This window comes from Salvelinus alpinus, chromosome 11, assembly GCF_045679555.1.
Source record: "Salvelinus alpinus chromosome 11, SLU_Salpinus.1, whole genome shotgun sequence".
NCBI classification, from domain to species: Eukaryota; Metazoa; Chordata; class Actinopteri; order Salmoniformes; family Salmonidae; genus Salvelinus; species Salvelinus alpinus.
The window spans coordinates 7,781,442-7,788,895 of record NC_092096.1 but is presented as its reverse complement, the minus strand read 5'-3'; positions in this window follow the sequence as shown (position 1 = coordinate 7,788,895).

Below are 7,454 nucleotides of genomic sequence, written 5' to 3'. Positions count from 1 at the left end.
CTGTTACAGTTGATAGATAGAGACTGTTACAGTAGATAGAGACGGTTACAGTAGATAGAGACTGTTACACTACAGTAGATAGAGGCTGTTACAGTTGATAGATAGAGACTGTTACAGTAGATAGAGACTGTTACAGTAGATAGAGACTGTTACAGTAGATAGCGACTGTTACAGTAGATAGAGACTGTTACAGAAGATAGAGACTGTTACAGTAGATAGAGACTGTTACAGAAGATAGAGACTGTTACAGTAGATATAGACTGTTACACTACAGTAGATAGAGGCTGTTACAGTTGATAGATAGAGACTGTTACAGTAGATAGAGACTGTTACAGTAGATACAGACTGTTACACTACAGTAGATAGAGGCTGTTACAGTTGATAGATAGAAACTGTTACAGTAGATACAGACTGTTACAGTAGATAGAGACTGTTACAGTAGATAGAGACTGTTACTGTAGATAGAGACTGTTACAGTAGATAGAGACTGTTACTGTAGATAGAGACTGTTACAGTAGATAGAGACTGTTACAGTAGATAGAGGCTGTTACAGTAGACAGATAGAGACTGTTACAGTAGATAGAGGCTGTTACTGTAGACAGATAGATAATGATACAGTAGATATAGGCTGTTACAGTAGACAGATAGAGACTGTTACAGTAGATACAGACTGTTACAGTAGATAGAGGCTGTTACATTAGATAGAGACTGGTACAGTAGATAGAGACTGTTACAGTATATAGAGACTGTTACAGTAGATAGAGACTGTTACAGTAGATAGAGGCTGTTACAGTATATAGAGACTGTTACAGTAGATAGAGGCTGTTACAGTAGACAGAGACTGTTACAGTAGACAGATAGAGACTGTTACAGTAGATATACACTGTTACAGTAGATAGAGACTGTTACAGTAGATAGAGACTGTTACAGTAGATAGAGACTGTTACAGTATATAGAGACTGTTACAGTAGATATATAGAGACTGTTACAGTAGATAGAGACTGTTACAGTGGATAGAGACTGTTACAGTAGATAGATAGAGACTGTTACAGTAGATAGAGACTGTTACAGTAGATAGAGACTGTTACAGTAGATAGAGACTGTTACAGTAGATAGAGACTGTTACAGTAGATAGATAGAGAATGTTACAGTAGATAGAGACTGTTACAGTAGATAGATAGAGACTGTTACAGTAGATAGAGACTGTTACAGTAGATAGAGACTGTTACAGTAGATAGATAGAGACTGTTACAGTAGATAGAGACTGTTACAGTAGATAGATAGAGACTGTTACAGTAGATAGAGACTGTTACAGTAGATAGAAACTGTTACAGTAGATAGATAGAGACTGTTACAGTAGATAGAAACTGTTACAGTAGATAGATAGAGACTGTTACAGTAGATAGAGGATGTTACAGTAGATAGATAGAGACTGTTACAGTAGATAGAGACTGTTACAGTAGATAGAAACTGTTACAGTAGATAGATAGAGACTGTTACAGTAGATAGAGACTGTTACAGTAGATAGATAGAGACTGTTACAGTAGATAGAGACTGTTACAGTAGATAGAAACTGTTACAGTAGATAGATAGAGACTGTTACAGTAGATAGAGGATGTTACAGTAGATAGATAGAGACTGTTACAGTACAGTACATCAACATATCAAGGCTGTTAACACCTCTAGTGGAGTGGAATGAAAGCACAAACAGACTGATACCCAGGCTATGAACAAACACTCACAGCTAGCAGACTATTACAGCTAGTGGAATGATAGCACTAACAGACTGATTCCCAGGCTATGAACAGACAGACACAGCTAGCAGACTGTATTACAGCTAGTGGAATGATAGCACAAACAGACTGATTCCCAGGCTATGAACAGACAGACACAGCTAGCAGACTGTATTACAGCTAGTGGAATGATAGCACAAACAGACTGATTCCCAGGCTATGAACAGACAGCCACAGCTAGCAGACTGTATTACAGCTATCTGCCTCGTTCTCTGTTTACTTTGTAGCAGCCCATACCTGATTCCCTTCCCTCGAGAATAGCATCAACACACCTAACAATCACAACCGCACACAAACACAAACTGTACAGTAATTAGCGCTGACCATCCCGTCACGGGTTCAGGGGTTCGGTGTTGGAGGGGGGAGGAGGGGGGAGCTGGCCTCTAGGAGTCTCTAGGGTACCCATTAGGACTGAGGCATAGAGACTTTACACTTCCACCCCCTGCTCACGCTACCGCGCAATTACCACAGCTAGGACATGCTAATACTGCTACTGTCTCTCTACTGAACAATAACAGCTAGGACATGCTAATACTGCTACTGTCTCTCTACAGAATAATAACAGCTAGGACATGCTAATACTGCTACTGTCTCTACTGAACAATAACAGCTAGGCCATGCTAATACTGCTACTGTCTCTCTACTGAATAATAACAGCTAGGACATGCTAATACTGCTACTGTCTCTCTACTGAACAATAACAGATAGGACATGCTAATACTGCTACTGTCTCTCTACTGAACAATGACAGCTAGGCCATGCTACTGTTTCTCTACTGTACTGAACAATAACAGCTAGGACATGCTAATACTGCTACTGTCTCTCTACTGAACAATAACAGATAGGACATGCTAATACTGCTACTGTCTCTCTGCTGAACAATAACAGCTAGGACATGCTAATACTGCTACTGTCTCTCTACTGAACAATAACAGCTAGGCCATGCTAATACTGCTACTGTCTCTCTACTGAACAATAACAGCTAGGACATGCTACTGTCTCTCTACTGAACAATAACAGCTAGGACATGCTAATACTGCTACTGTCTCTCTACTGAACAATAACAGCTAGGACATGCTAATACTGCTACTGTCTCTCTACTGAACAATAACAGCTAGGACATGCTAATACTGCTACTGTCTCTCTACTGTACAATAACAGCTAGGACATGCTAATACTGCTACTGTCTCTCTACTGAACAATAACAGCTAGGACATGCTAATACTGCTACTGTCTCTCTACTGAACAATAACAGCTAGGACATGCTAATACTGCTACTGTCTCTCTACTGAACAATAACAGCTAGGCCATGCTAATACTGCTACTGTCTCTCTACTGAACAATAACAGCTAGGACATGCTAATACTGCTACTGTCTCTCTACTGAACAATAACAGCTAGGCCATGCTAATACTGCTACTGTCTCTCTACTGAACAATAACAGCTATGCCATGCTAATACTGCTACTGTCTCTCTACTGAACAATAACAGCTAGGCCATGCTAACACTGCTACTGTCTCTCTACTGAACAATAACAGCTAGGCCATGCTAATACTGCTACTGTCTCTCTACTGAACAATGACAGCTAGGACATGCTAATACTGCTACTGTCTCTCTACTGAACAATAACAGCTAGGACATGCTACTGTCTCTCTACTGAACAATAACAGCTAGGACATGCTACTGTCTCTCTACTGAACAATGACAGCTAGGCCATGCTACTGTCTCTCTACTGAACAATAACAGCTAGGCCATGCTAATACTGCTACTGTCTCTCTACTGAACAATAACAGCTAGGCCATGCTACTGTCTCTCTACTGAACAATAACAGCTAGGCCATGCTAATACTGCTACTGTCTCTCTACTGAACAATAACAGCTAGGCCATGCTAATACTGCTACTGTCTCTCTACTGAACAATAACAGCTAGGCCATGCTACGGTCTCTCTACTGAACAATAGCAGCTAGGCCATGCTAATACTGCTACTGTTTCTCTGCTGAACAATAACAGCTAGGCCATGCTAATACTGCTACTGTCTCTCTACTGAACAATAACAGCTAGGCCATGCTAATACTGCTACTGTCTCTCTACTGAACAATAACAGCTAGGCCATGCTACTGTTTCTCTACTGAACAATAACAGCTATGCCTGTTTCATCAGTGGATTTAGCTGTTGTTGTTAACATCACACTGGTCCACAGCCCCTTTAGTAACGTGTTGAGAGAGAGAGAGAGAGAGAGAGAGAGAGAGAGAGAGAGAGAGAGAGAGAGAGAGAGAGAGAGACAGAGACAGAGACAGAGACAGAGAGAGAGAGAGAGAGAGAGAGAGAGAGAGAGAGAGAGAGAGAGAGAGAGAGAGAGAGAGAGAGAGAGAGAGAGAGAGAGAGAGAGAGAGAGACATTATACACCACATACACACCCATTGGTCTCAGTACCTCCCACTATTCTAGTCAGCTAACCATTATACAGAGGGAGAGGAGGGGGTATCCGTGTCATTGAGTCTCTTCCGGACGCCATTTCACCCAACAAAATAAGACATTTAATGGCCGGCACGACGCATCCCCGCGCCAAACAAGCTGGGTGGGTCGGAGAGAGAGAGAAATTTTTTTTAGAGAAAATTGCCTTCTGAATAATCCGCTCCTCTCTGCTTTGCGTCCTAAACGGTAACCTGTTTCCCTATGAGCTCTGGTCAAAAGTAGTGCGCTACATAGGGACTATAGTGTCGTTTGGGACGGTGCTCTCTCCCTTCTGCCTGAAAGGTTCTCTGAAGGTTATTGTTGAGAATAATGCTGTTTCCTGGCCCTCCCGCAGATGACAATCATCTTTCCAATTTGTTTGAGATTAGGTCATAGGGAAACGCTGCATCGTAAACACACAGGGCCGTGGACGATAGAGAGAGGACGGAGGGGAGGAAAGCGGACGGAGGACGGAGGGGAGGAAAGCGAAGGGAAGGATAGATGCTGTTGGACGCCTCATAGCTTTGATTACCGTGACAGTGGCTGAGTCTTCAATAGCACCCTTTTTCCCTATGTAGTGCACTACTTTAGACCAGGGCCCTATTCCCTATGTAGTGCACTACTTTAGACCAGAGCCCTATTCCCTATGTAGTGCACTACTTTAGACCAGGGCCCTATTCCCTATGTAGTGCACTACTATAGACCAGGGCCCTATTCCCTATGTAGTGCACTACTTTAGACCAGGGCCCTATTCCCTATATAGTGCACTACTTTAGACCAGGGCCCATAGAGTGGCATTTAGGATGTACCCATGACACTGGCTAAGGTGGAAGCCAGGCCACAAACAGACCTATATTCACTGTGTTGATTGGATAGTGTGTGCGTGTGTGTGTGTGTGCGTTTGTGCGTGTTTGTGGTTGTGTGTGTGTGTGTGTGTGTGTGTGTGTGTGTGTGTGTGTGTGTGTGTGTGTGTGTGTGTGTGTGTGTGTGTGTGTGTGTGTGTGTGTGTGTGTGTGTCTGAGTGTGTATGTGTGTGGGTGTGTGTGGGTGTGTGTCTGAGAGTGTCTGAGTGTGTCTGTGTGTGTGTGTGTGTGTGTGTGTGTGTGTGTGTGTGTGTGTGTGTGTGTGTGTGTGTGTGTGTGTGTGTGTGTGTGTGTGTGTGTGTGTGTGTGTGTGTGTGTGTGTGTGTGTGTGTGTCTGAGTGTGTGTGTGTGTGTGTGTCTGTGTGTGTCTGAGTGTGTCTCAGTATGTGTGTGTGTATTCTTACATTTCTGTGTTGACTGTAACAGCAAGATGCCACCACCCCTCGTCCTGATAAAATGTAATGTTTGATTGGTGGGCAGATCCGTCTACACACTGTAGCATAGATTCAACAGCTTCAAAAGGAGCGAAACCCAAATATATTATTTGAGTGAATGATTTTCTTTGAGATATTTCCCCCAGAATGCATTTGCGGTGTTGCACAATCCAGGAGAACACTTTCTTTGTACCAGTCCCCCTCTCTTCCTGTCACTGTGTACATTCATAAAAGCAGACAGTCAGATGTCCCCCTCTCTTCCTGTCACTGTGTACATTCATAAAAGCAGACAGTCAGATGTCCCCCTCTCTTCCTGTCACTGTGTACATTCATAAAAGCAGACAGTCAGATGTCCCCCTCTCTTCCTGTCACTGTGTACATTCATAAAAGCAGACAGTCAGATGTCCCCCTGTCTTCCTGTCACTGTGTACATTCATAAAAGCAGACAGTCAGATGTCCCCCTGTCTTCCTGTCACTGTGTACATTCATAAAAGCAGACAGTCAGATGTCCCCCTCTCTTCCTGTCACATTGTACATTCATAAAAGCAGACAGTCAGATGTCCCCCTCTCTTCCTGTCACATTGTACATTCATAAAAGCAGACAGTCAGATGTCCCCCTCTCTTCCTGTCACTGTGTACATTCATAAAAGCAGACAGTCAGATGTCCCCCTCTCTTCCTGTCACTGTGTACATTCATAAAAGCAGACAGTCAGATGTCCCCCTCTCTTTCTGTCACTGTGTACATTCATAAAAGCAGACAGTCAGATGTAATAGATCTAACCACCATGTTAGTGGACGGCCAGCCCTCGTTCTACAGAGTCATGTTAGTGGACGGCCAGCCCTCGTTCTACAGAGCCATGTTAGTGGACGGCCAGCCCTCGTTCTACAGAGACATGTTAGTGGACGGCCAGCCCTCGTTCTACAGAGACATGTTAGTGGACGGCCAGCCCTCGTTCTACAGAGACATGTTAGTGGACGGCCAGCCCTCGTTCTACAGATCCATGTTAGTGGACGGCCAGCCCTCGTTCTACAGAGACATGTTAGTGGACGGCCAGCCCTCGTTCTACAGAGACACGTTAGTGGATGGCCAGCCCTCGTTCTACAGAGACATGTTAGTGGACGGCCAGCCCTCGTTCTACAGAGCCATGTTAGTGGACGGCCAGCCCTCGTTCTACAGAGACATGTTAGTGGACGGCCAGCCCTCGTTCTACAGAGTCATGTTAGTGGACGGCCAGCCCTCGTTCTACAGAGACATGTTAGAGGACGGCCAGCCCTCGTTATACAGAGACATGTTAGTGGACGGCCAGCCCTCGTTCTACAGAGACATGTTAGTGGACGGCCAGCCCTCGTTCTACAGAGACATGTTAGAGGACGGCCAGCCCTCGTTATACAGAGACATGTTAGTGGACGGCCAGCCCTCGTTCTACAGAGACATGTTAGTGGACGGCCAGCCCTCGTTCTACAGAGACATGTTAGTGGACGGCCAGCCCTCGTTTTACAGAGACATGTTAGTGGACGGCCAGCCCTCGTTCTACAGAGTCATGTTAGTGGACGGCCAGCCCTCGTTCTACAGAGCCATGTTAGTGGACGGCCAGCCCTCGTTCTACAGAGACATGCTAGTGGACGGCCAGCCCTCGTTCTACAGAGACATGTTAGTGGACGGCCAGCCCTCGTTCTACAGAGACATGTTAGAGGACGGCCAGCCCTCGTTCTACAGAGACATGTTAGTGGACGGCCAGCCCTCGTTCTACAGAGACATGTTAGTGGGCGGCCAGCCCTCGTTCTACAGAGACATGTTAGTGTCATACAGAGTCATGTTAGTGGACGGCCAGCCCTCGTTCTACAGAGACATGTTAGTGGACGGCCAGCCCTCGTTCTACAGAGACATGTTAGTGGACGGCCAGCCCTCGT